The following is a 12,045-nucleotide window of genomic DNA, read 5'->3' as shown; positions in this document are numbered from 1 at the left end:
ATGAGTTTTTAAGATGTTATCTATTTTGAAAATGTATTACGCTGAGTTTCATATAGGAAACATATGGGTTTGGTTCACATAAATTCATTGATTTAAATTGGATGTTCAAATTCTTATTGTGCCCTAAAATTTCCACTAGCCGGTCAGGGAATCTCTTCAGATTTTCCTACATGTTTCACACTGAACCGCTGCACAATTTTATTCTGTTTAAGAATAAACAGAAGAACTCGAAATGCCTGCGCGAAAGAAACGGGTTAACACGATTTTCCCATTCGACAACTGAGCAGTAATGCGTGAAAATATTTGAAGACTTGCAGCTTGGCATATTTGATTTCACTTCATGTGAAGTTTTTGCCTTATGTGTCACACATGTACCGTTATATTGTTTAGCAGCACGCAAAACAGATGGAGTCATATTGCGTTTACATAAGAAATACATAATTATTTTTAAATGTACGTCAGATTATTATTATTTTTTAATCTACTACATATTTTTGCTAGTATCATTATTATTATTTTCTCCTGTGTTTTCTGTTTTTGTTATCAGATGTGGCGACAGCCATAGCCTGGCTAAAGCAGTGCCAGGCTCGAGATTTTCCTCAAGCATCTGTAGCGTTTGACTTGTTTTACCTCCGCCTCTCCTTCGCCGTCAGTCAAACTAAACCACTGAGTCACAGCTGATTTTCCATTTGTTTTTGTGAACTGGCATTTTAAGTATTTACGCCCCTCTGTCAGCACTCTATCTTCCACTGTGAATTATTATTTCTCTACCAAAGTTAGAGGGTTGGTGTCCGGCATGTCGTCAACGTGTCCCAGTTCCATCTGATTCTGATGGTTGATGCGTCTCACCAGCGTGTCCCAGGAACTGATGATCAACTGTGTCCTTTAAGTACAGTGTGTTCAGACAAGCGAATGTCTACAAATGCAGGATGCTGGACCTGCAGGACTAGAGTTGTCCGCGCCTGATAACTGCACATGGCTGATTATGTTGCAGGATGCAGCTCTAAACCTCTGCTGCTTGAGAATCCTTTACAACAACTTTTTTATTTGTTTATTTATTTGTACTTGCTGCAGTGTACTGGTGAACATGTTTTACACCTCACCTATATCAGCTGCTAACTGAAGAGTTTCATTTATATATATATATATAATATATATATATATATATATATATATATATATATATGTATATATATATATATATATATATATATATATATATATATATATATATATATATATATATATATATATATATATATAAAAACATTTCTGAGGTCAGCATGACACATGAAAGGCTGAGAGTTTTGATGTTTTCAGACGCACACTTTGATCTTCCTGTGACTGCAGATCTTTAGAGGATTACCAGAGACTTCATCTAACACAAAAACAGGAAGGGGAAAAACTCTTCTTTGGCAGTGTTTGATCTGTTTTTATTCCAAACTGTAATCTGTGGGCCTTAATTGTGAGTTTTGATGTTGCATCATGGTGAGAGTCTGTCAAAAGGATTGCGGTGCTACGATCATGTCATCTGGGCTAAAACTGACCAAAAACACTGAAACTGTTAATAGCCTCTTTCTTTAATGCTTCACGGCTTGTGTGTAATTTCTGTCATCCTTTTGTTTCTTGAGCCTTTCCTGTCAAAAACGGGATGAGCTGTCATCAAGATGCAAAACGAGTTCTGAATTAAACTCTTTTTCACGAGTCAGTGGAACAGTCAGGGCACTCGGGGCTGCTCGCACATAAATTGTTGTATAAAAAGGATGTTTAATTAATCAAGCCAGCAATGTTTCGCGCTTTAAATTGCTGTCGCTGATGGCCAGATTATAGTGTGCTCAGAGTGTAAAAGAAATAATCGACTTCCTCATTACTTTCTCTCCAGGGAAACGGTGGCAGGATAAACTGAAAGGACCCAGTTGGGAGACGTTGTTGTCATCCGATGAAAACATCTCGAGCGATACGTCAAAATACAAAACGCTGCTCCTGTATTAAAGGAACACTAAACCCACAACACGGTATTGGCAGCGTCATGCTCTGAGGTCGCAGAATCATCTGAGGTTGTTGTGAAACCCTAAAACAGTGAAAATGTAGCACAACTTTGTCCAACGTTGTGTTCAAACCTTTTAAGAGTAAACTTTAAGACATGACATGATCATTCATATGTTGACCTCTAAAGCAGATTTGGTTATCTTTAAAGCTAAGGAATATTTTTCCCTTCTCGCCTTTCCTGGAGCGTTATCTGCAAGAAAAAATGATTCTCCCGCTGCAACATTTAATTCTTCCATTATTCCACCTGCTTCATCTTTTAATAAATCACATTGTAAATCGCATGTTAGATAAGGAGTGGGTGTGATTCCTAATCTTTGCGAGTTGTCAGTCGCCCTGAGAAACGTACGAGTTGAAACGACCGTGACCTTAAAAGGCCCTGATCATGTCTGAGAGGCAGAAAACAGCTGAAAATGAAACAGAGGTAGATCATAAAAGGTCTTTCCAATGTCTGTGTTCACGTCGACAATAGTGAGGAACAGACTGCAACAGAGACGCACACGCATTGGCCGGAACCGAGCCAGACTTTTACCGGCTGGAGTGAGACTTTTAGTGAGAAGCAGCTTTAGTCATCACACTCCTCAGTTTTCAGGACTTTTCCGTTTTGCTGGATTCCAGTCTTGCTCTCGCTCTGGGCTCCCATGTTGATTTGTCCTTTAAGTTTTCCGTCATTAAACCTGTCGTTGCACACTCCGTCATGCGCCTCCCAATCTCCTGCTGCCGTTTGAGCTCTCATCGACAAACCTCGGACGTGACAGTTTTCGTCCCGAGCAATCATTCATCATCGCGCAGACTTTAAATCCCTCCCTTTCAATCTCTGGGCAGGCTGCTGGTTTGTTGGGCCTTCAAGCAACGGCTTCTTTTGAGCTCATGTTCTTTCACCGCATAAATCATGGAATAAATCCTCACTTTTATGGACTCAAATTCATGCCGGAGTCTTTATGGCTCGTATTTCTCGGGGTGGAAGCTGTGATACGCATTGAAGTCCAACTTCTGTATTCCAGACATAGCATCATCGCCGGTCAGCATCTTTTTGTAACCTTGTGGTGATGGTTAATATAGGATTTTTCTAGACATCAGACAGTCAAATAAAACTGAACTTACCGATGATGAGTTCTGATCACTTGAGAACTGTAAAAATGATACGTGCCCTTTACATAGATCACTAAATTTAGCGTCTTTGACAGCTAAAGATTCAATGTTGTGAGAAATATTATACTGACTGCATATGAGTGAGACTGATGTCGAACTGGGATGTTTAACTCTTTACTGGTTTCATTGTCAGAAAAATGAAGAAACACCAGGTATTTGTAACAAATGCGTAGCTCGTGAATTCATTCCCAGGATATGGAGATTTTCAGTCCTGCTCCACAAGCAGCTCTTTAACACAAATTGTAAAACTTGTTTCATTTATGACATGCCTCCCTGCATGTACAAAGGTTGAACAAAACTTTTATTTTTGAAACACAACAAAAACATTTACACATTCTTTGTTTTACACGTACATTTTTAACCTTGATAATTAAAAGAAAGGTTATGATCTGACTGGATTATGATGTGTGGCAAAAAAAAAGTGTTCATATCTCCCAAACTTTTTCAAATTTTGTCAAGTTATAACCATAAACCTGAATATATGTCACTGGGATTGTACAAAATACAATGCAATTACTTCTAATATGTAGTTATAAAACTGACAGATGTTGCATACTATAACAAATTAAATACCAACAAAATACATTGACGTTTGTGGAAGCAACATGACAAAATGTGAAGATGATCAACGATGATCATTTTATAGTCACCCATTGGCTTATACAGTACCCAGCATTATATTCATTGGTATTTTTAAGACATATTACCTTTTTTAAAATGCAACAATGAAAAACTGTTAAAATAACAAAAAAATATTTGCGAAAACTACCCAAGTTGTTCCTTTCTACTTTCCTAACATTTAAGATCGTTGTCAGCTACTGACCAACCCCGAAAAAAAAAAAATGAGGTATTGAAGTCAATAAATACCTAAAACATGGTATATGTATGTAAAACATAGGTATGAGTGTATCAAAGTACTCAATGCTCTGAAGAGACTAGAAAAACATCAACAACAACAAAAATATTGCGGTTAAACTCAATTAAAACTGGGATTCCAAACACCTGAGTCTGCAGCTGTTGGAAGGCGGGACTTTTGCAGGAGGCGGAGCGACAGAACCAGGAAGCCAACACTGACTCCGCCCAGTATGGCCACACCTGAGATCAGGGCGATGGTCAAAGCGTTTAGTGGCTGGGGGGAGTTGCCAATTGCTGGTGGATGGAAAATTTAAAAAACACAAAACAGAAACAAATCACTTGATGATGATGCGTCAATACTATTTTTTTTAATGATTTGTTGAAATTTAAAAATAATTGACAGAGCTCAAAATATTCTTACCAAGTTGAGAGTTGTTGACAGGTGTTTCATCTGCAAAAAAGGACATTCAGGTGAACATTAAAATCTCTTTATCATTTCAAAGGTGATCTATTGTGCTTCCTTGAATAGGTTGGTCTATAACTATGAGCAATATAACTTTTTGCACAAAATCATTTTTAGATAATGAGATTTCTGTCTGCTCACTGCTTCTTTTCAGAATATGTTGTTTTTAGAGCCTCTGTCACTTTAAATTCAAATAGGCCGCTGCAGGCCACGCCCACTTAACTTTTACACTTGCTCTCGAAAATGGCTTAAGATAGATGAGTAACTGTACCACTCTATATCTTTGAAAAGCAGAAGTGGAGCCTCCTGCACAACCAACACGAACACAGCAAGTGGGTTTCCGGTTGGTACTTTAACAAAACACTTGTGTTTTCCAGCAGCCATTGTACACCGCATGCAGTGGTGAAACTAACTGACCAAATCTGCTGGGGTTCAGCTTGGGTTGCTAGGTAACGGGGCTGGCATCAGCTGGGGCTACTAAGTAATGGCGCTTTGTAACTCAAGAATTGGGAGGTCTTTGAAATGGCACATTTTCCAGGCACACAAAAAACTCATTGTCAAAAAAATTAGTTTTTTATTTTAAGTTGTTGGGCCATTTTTAGGAGCAACTGAAACCCAAGTAGAAGTAGAAAACTCAGCACCCTTAAGCGCTTTTGTTTGTTTGGGTCGATATCTTATTTTTCATCTTTGGACTTTTAGGATCAGCCTACTTGTAAAAAAAAAACAACCAAAAAAAAAAACAACCAAACGAAACGGATCGGTTTATTGTTCATACCACTCCTTGTGATGATTGGACCGGCCGTAATAACGGCGTTCCCAGACGCCACTGGCCGGGAATCAAGGCTCTGCTCTGCATCCCTCCTGCGCCGACGCCCACAAATCTGTCAATCACAATTGTTGCACTTCACTCCTCGCCAAGATCAGACGATGTTCACGCACGCTCGCAGGCTTATTTTGTTTGTCTTATTTTTTGCCACCCGTACCGGGATGAGCATGATGCAGTCATCCGCCCTGCACAGCTTGGTGACGCAGTGCAGAAACACGGTGGACATCTTCTGGTGTCTGTGCTTCACGAATCGGAAGACCTCGAAGGAGAAACGGCCCATCTGACTCTTCCCATTCTCAAAAACGGTCGTCTGCGGATCTTTGGAGCATCTGCGCACACATGCCGCACACACACACGCATACGCACACCCAGACAAGCACACACACGCATGCATATTTAAACATACATGCACTAAAGAAAAATGACAGACTGGATGTCTGGGTGTGCGCTTAAGCTGTCACAGGGTGGAAGCATTCATGAGGATAAGCCTAGCAGAGAGCATGAAAAGGTAATGACTCTCTTTTGTGGGTTTATCAACTCATCATCTTGAATGGAGAAAAAAAAAAAGCAAGATTACCCAAAGAAAAGGTCATAGCGGAGTTCATCATTAGGATTCCCTGAGGGGGTGGTGTAACAGTAGTCCATCAAGATATTCCATCTGCAAGGGGGGACAACACTGTGAGATGGGATAGAGATCTAACTGCACATGGGAAAGCACTGGTCGGGCTTTCTTTGCCGCAGACTGGCGCCTTCAGGTCCAATAATAACATAATGACCTAATGAAAGTAGCCTAAGCACAGAAAAAATGACGACATCTGGAAAAAGTGAGTAAAAAAATGATGCTGGGAAGGAATGTGCCAAGAATCAAAAATATTATCAGCGAAGCCTCGGAGTAAAGATGCCGCGTTAACAAAGGGCAGAATGAGATGTATTTCTTCAAAAGATGAAGGATCTATGAAGCTGAAATGAGAAAAATAATGACGTGTTGTGTACCGTTTGTCTAAGTTGGTAGCTTTCACAGCAGCAAAAACTCTGGTTTTCAGAGCAAGGCCGGTCATTGGGATCGACAGGGGCTGACTGTACGTGGAGTCCTGCAGGAGACGGGAAAAGCAGCATCAAGTGAATAAAACCAACTTTCTGCTGTGTCAAATATTGGAAATCTGATTCATTGTATACAGTGTCTCAAAAGTGTACTCACCCCTGTTAAATTTTAGACAAATAATTTCCTAACTTTTGTCTTCCTATAATGTAATGTGCCATGATTCACATGGAGATAATAAAGTATTAAAATAAAGTTGTAAGATTAAATAAAGTAAGAGTAGATTAGAAACTGTTGTGCAGCGTAGCAAACATACCAAGTTGAAAATATACATTGATATCTGGAGAAAATATTCGATTAAATTTTTCCAAAACTGATGAAAAACCAAGATAGGCTGTTTTTGTTTGTTTGTTTGTTTTTTAAACTTATGTCTGGGGTTATCACAACACAGAAATGTTTTCTTTCCCAGGAAACATGCATGCTTGATTAAAATCTATCGAGAACGTTTTGGCCTAGATCTCATGGTCAAAGGAAGGCACAGTTGAACTGTGGGGAACAAAACCAAATGACATCTTTGGCTTAGAAAGCGCACTGGACATCAATTAAAAAACTTCATGATGACCACAGTGAAACATGGTAGTGGCAGTATCATGCTGTGTGGCTACGTTTCTTCAGAAATAAGAAATGTAACCATTTCATTGGAACCCCTAATTATTCCTATGATGTATTTTCAAAGCTTAAGCAAAGTTTAGTTCATGTTTAATCAGTAATTTCACACTTTCAATTTCTTTTGGGCTATAAATATGATGCGCCTCAAAAACCCATTTTCCTAAGCCTCTCTTCAAAATGGGAAAGACAGGAAACAGGAGAAGTGCTGATTTTCTTTTGTGTGTGTCACAAAATGAACTTCAAGAAAGTATACACTCATTGAATCAGAGCTGTCAGTATAATTTGATTGTGTTGGTATGATATGATATCTATTTGGTCTTCTATTTCTATATGATAAACTGGATATTTTCCTGAACTGTTCTATACATACAGTCAGTAAAAAGTTTTAAATAACTGGACCCAAGACTATGAAAACTCAGTCAAACTCAAGCAATGAGGAAGTATTTTCTGCCCTACCATCACAAATGTAAATATGTAGCATTAACTAAACACTAGTGGGAATTTAAACTGGCACAGTGAGCTTTTATGATGAGACCAACACTGAGTTTTTCAGCAACAAACACACCATGTGAGTCTGGCACGAAACACTGGATGATCACTGTTAAGAATGGTGGAGGTTCTGTGATGCTGTGGGATTCTGTCTTTCAGCAAAATATGATCTAAACTGGCTTATATTTGCAACTCAAGAATCGGCTTTAATAGTTAAACAGAGAGAAACAAATTAGGATATGTTCATGGTTTATCTGGCTACAAACACGCTAATTTGGAACAACTGCAGCGTTTCCTCAGAATGATGACGATCCACTGCACTAAATTTTCAGTTTTGCTTATAGTTAATAAATAAATATACTTGCAGCTCTTTTGTGGAGTATTCACATTGACAAAGTGAAAATGAACTCAGTTCTTTTTGCTTTTTTTTAAATACTGTGACTTTTTTTCTCTGCTTGTTTTGATTTATTTAAGAATTAAATCTTTTCACCTCCATTTCATGAGAAAAAGAGGCCTTAATGTCTACTTTTCTTAGAATGATTACAGAGGAATGAACACATCATTCAAACAATTTTGATAAACTTCCACTGAAGGAATGCTTTCTGGGGGGTCATTTAACTAAGCTGTGCACTCACATTGTACAGGATCATACTGAGCGTGCTAACAAACGTGCCGTTGCTGTCCTTCACTGACACGGCGGCAGACGAGCTGTGGGAAAAAAATAAAAGATTCATTATTGACCGTGTTTCATTGATGTTGGATTTGTTTAGTTGTATCTGAATGAATATGTGAGCCTTTTTAAAAATGAGATGATTCAAAACTCCCCAGAAAAAAAATCACACCGATATGAAAGCTTCAGAAATTCAGTTTAACAAAAAAAAAAAAAGGCCAGGCAATCTTACAGACATTAAAAAGAGAAAGCATTGTGTGTTTGTCAGCTACATAGTCCTGTTTTAAAGAACAGTCAAGTAATTATGTCGCTTTCAGTTGTGATAAAAATACTGCATTTATCAAACATGACATAAAAGAAATCAGACTTCACAATTTAACACCTTGAAATCAGGCCTCTGTCCCTTTAAGAAGCTCCTGCTTCTTTCCGACACATCAGCATTCCTCTACTAAGCATTTACAAGCATCTGTTGTGGAAATAGTTCCTATAGTGAACTCATCAGCAGATGTGTTTGCTAATTGCTGCAGCTAGTTTGAAGTCAGAATGGTTGCCATGAGAGAAATGCATGAAAGAATGAAAGCAACACTCCAGGTGTGTTTTTGATGGGGGAGAAACACTATAATGATGTAAAACAGACAAAAAAAGTCGCTTTTACATAACACTGCCCCTTCAAGGGAAAGTAACTTACGACGCCAGCTGCGAGTTATTGACCAGGTACTCTAACGGGTAGCTGCAGCTGAACTTGTACTGCAAACCAGGCAGGTAGCTGATTACAGTCGGCGGGTCGGGGGTGTCGATGTATCCTGAGATATTCCCAATTTGCACCAGAGACATGTTCCCGTAGGCGTTGACCCCGTGAGCTGTGCTGACCTGCACAAACAGGAGGAACATCTCACAGAACAATGAAATCGGTTGTTGATTCAATAAAAGGGACGTCCACCCCCCCCCTTGACCCCCGTCGTCCCTCACCACCAGGCTGTTGCCGCAGGCCTCCAGAGTGCTGAGGCTGATGCTGAACAGGACGGCGGTGGGAAACGTGTTGTTGTTGACAAAGCCGCGGCACTGAGCATCGCCGTGCTGGCCGTTCAGGGCCAGGTCTGCGGCTGTGTAGCCCGAGTAGAGTATGGGACAGAAATTGATCTTCAGGGTGATGGTTTGGACCCCGCAGTAAATGCTGATGTCCCGCTCGGCTGGGAGGGCGGAGGAGAGACAGACAGACAGACAAATGGGGCGGGGGGTAAAACTCATACCAGAGAGAGTCAGTTTAGATCGGCAGTAACATTTTGTTCTTAAAGTTGTGCGGTAAGTGGTTTGTCAAAGTGAATCACATCTGTCATATTTACTGCTTAATTTTTCATATATATAAATATGACGTTTTTATCTCTTTTCTTTGTTTTGGTGGGATTCATGAACTAATTCAAGTTAGGGAAGAGTGAAGCAGAATACAAATTAAGGCTTTTGTTTACGGTAGAAAGCTAAATGAAATGTAGTCAATTTGGGATTTGAACTGTTTGTGTGAAACAAACAGTTCATGTTGTTTGTTAAATAAAGCCGTTAAATAAAAATAGATTTAGATTAGATTGAGCTGAAAAATGAAACTCTCACCCAGATAAGATATAGAAAAAATTTTTTTAAATATATTTTTTTTAAATAGCAAAATAATTGAATAACATGTAATTGTAAAAAAATTATTAAACTCTACTTTCTTTTCAAGAAAAAAATATTTCTAGAGGTTTTACACACATAGAGTGACAATCCCAATCAAGACGGGATATTTCTACATCTTCATTATACTACAGTAATAAAATAAATACACTTTGGGGGGGGAAATTACCATCAGCTATTAAAATACATACTTTTGCTTTAATTGTGTTAGTCGCTGTGTGCAAAAACACAACACAAATGTGATGCGAATATATAAATATTCCAAATTTATTCATCCTCAAAGATATAATTGTTCTCTAATGATGTTTTTTTTATTTCTTTTTTTTAACTGTGAGGATAAATCTTGCCCTGCAGAAAGCTAACGTCTTCTCTGGAAACACAGTGGAAGGAATACTAAACATTTCACTAAGAATCAACACCCGAGGAGGGCACGGCTTAATTCGGCTTGTTCTGATTTTATTCACATCAGTGCAGAATAATAGAAAAAATATGGCCTTAAAAAACAATAAAAACAGTGTTGTGAGTTTTTTGGGGGGTTTTCTCACCAGGAAACCTGCTGTGGTAGTTGGCGTCACAGTTGTATCCGTTAAACTGCGTGGAAACCGAGATGGCGTTCCCAATTAACAGGAGGAAGAAGCAGGTCTGTGCCATTCTGGCGCCTGACAGAGGTTTGCCCGGGGTCATCGTCAGGGGTAAGAGGGGGTCAACACTGGATCAACCACATTCCTCAGTTACATGTCAAAAAGAAAAAAAAAAAACAACAGCAAAAAAAAAAAAACAGCACCTATGTTGAAATTAGAGGTGGCAAAAACAATGCTTCCTTCCACTTATCTGCTGCACACTCTGACCTCGGCCAGAGGAGTTCAGCCTTTCTGTCTTCAAGTCCCCTAATCCTTCTTCTCTGCCTCCTCTTTTTGACCCCTTCACCCAGCGCCTTTTAAACTGAGGTCACCCCCTCTTTCTGGCTCATTTCATCCCACTTCCCTCCTCCATCCCATCACCCCTTTTGTGTTTTTTCTCCCCTCACCTGTTTACCTGTCTCCAGTCTTTTTCCAAGGTAATTGGCCGGAACCGTCGTCTTCCTGCGGATTTGTGACGAGAGAGCAACCTCCAAACTGGGGGGACACCACGGTTTGTGGTGGGCACCCGGGAAGCCGAACCGAACCCCACCGACGTCAGCCTCACGCTGTATCTCTCTTGTGCGCGCGGAGATGAGAGAGATAGTCCGACAAAAAGCCCGGTGCGGCGCGGAACATGGGAAACTCCATCGGATCTGAATGGACGGGACAAATCTTTTCACGGCACCAAGAAACCTGAGCGTGCTCGGTGGGTTCCCACTCATCTCTCTTCAGTCTGATCTCCATCTGTCAGGTCAAACAAATGGTGGGCCTCAGCAGGGGGCAGGTGTCGCCCGGGAATTCGGCTTTCATCGGCTACTGCGGCGGCTCACATTCGCGCGAGCACAAAAGTCAGATCACGGTCCGATGCAGAGCTGTGTGTGAGTAATTGTGATGCGCAAGGCATCACTTAAAGTAGGAGCATTCACCTGTTCATGCAGCTACGGCGGACGTTTTCTGTCTCTGAATTGCTACCTGGAAAATAGGCCTTACCTTCACTCTTCCTACAGATCTTCAAAGATAGAATTGATTCTATTTGTCTGTTGAAGTTTGCTGACAAGTCTGAGGGTTTTTCTTTTAACTTTGCTCTTTAATCTGAAAGCCCAAACTGAGTAGGGTTGGAATCTGTCAAACGCAACTTCTGAGTCTCCCATAAATGGCCGATTAGATTTAGGTTTGGATGTTTACTGTACTGCTCTCGCTCATGACTATGATCTAAACCATTTCATTGCGTTTCTCTGTCTGTATATTTAGCACCAATGTTCTGGAAGATGAACCCCTGACCTCGTCCGGAGTCTTTTTTTTTTCTAGTTTCACTCTACGTTTATACTGCGTTCCAGTTACCTCCGAAGTCAAGACTCAAAGTTGGGTTTGACGACAGACCCGAGGTAACGACGTTCGAGTGAAAAGTCTGAATTTCAACATGGCGACACCCACAAATATCATTTGCAATGACTTACAAACATTGTTTTAAGCTTTACTTTTCATTTGTTCAGTTTATAGTTACAGGTGCTACGTGCAACAGTGATGATTTTAGACACACTTTTACATGTG

At 40.0% G+C, this 12,045-nt stretch overlaps 1 pseudogene; it reads right to left on the bottom strand.

The window, feature by feature from the left end:
• Positions 1–3,480: 3,480 nt before the first annotated feature.
• LOC129369907 (zona pellucida-like domain-containing protein 1) lies at positions 3,481–11,238 on the bottom strand (annotated as a pseudogene).
• Positions 11,239–12,045: the final 807 nt, after the last annotated feature.

Source organism: Poeciliopsis prolifica, unplaced genomic scaffold, assembly GCF_027474105.1.
Source record: "Poeciliopsis prolifica strain line A6 unplaced genomic scaffold, Auburn_PproV2 SCAFFOLD022, whole genome shotgun sequence".
NCBI lineage: Eukaryota > Metazoa > Chordata > Actinopteri > Cyprinodontiformes > Poeciliidae > Poeciliopsis > Poeciliopsis prolifica.
The sequence above is the reverse complement of the archived record's forward strand: the minus strand, read 5'-3'. Positions and strand labels throughout refer to the sequence as shown.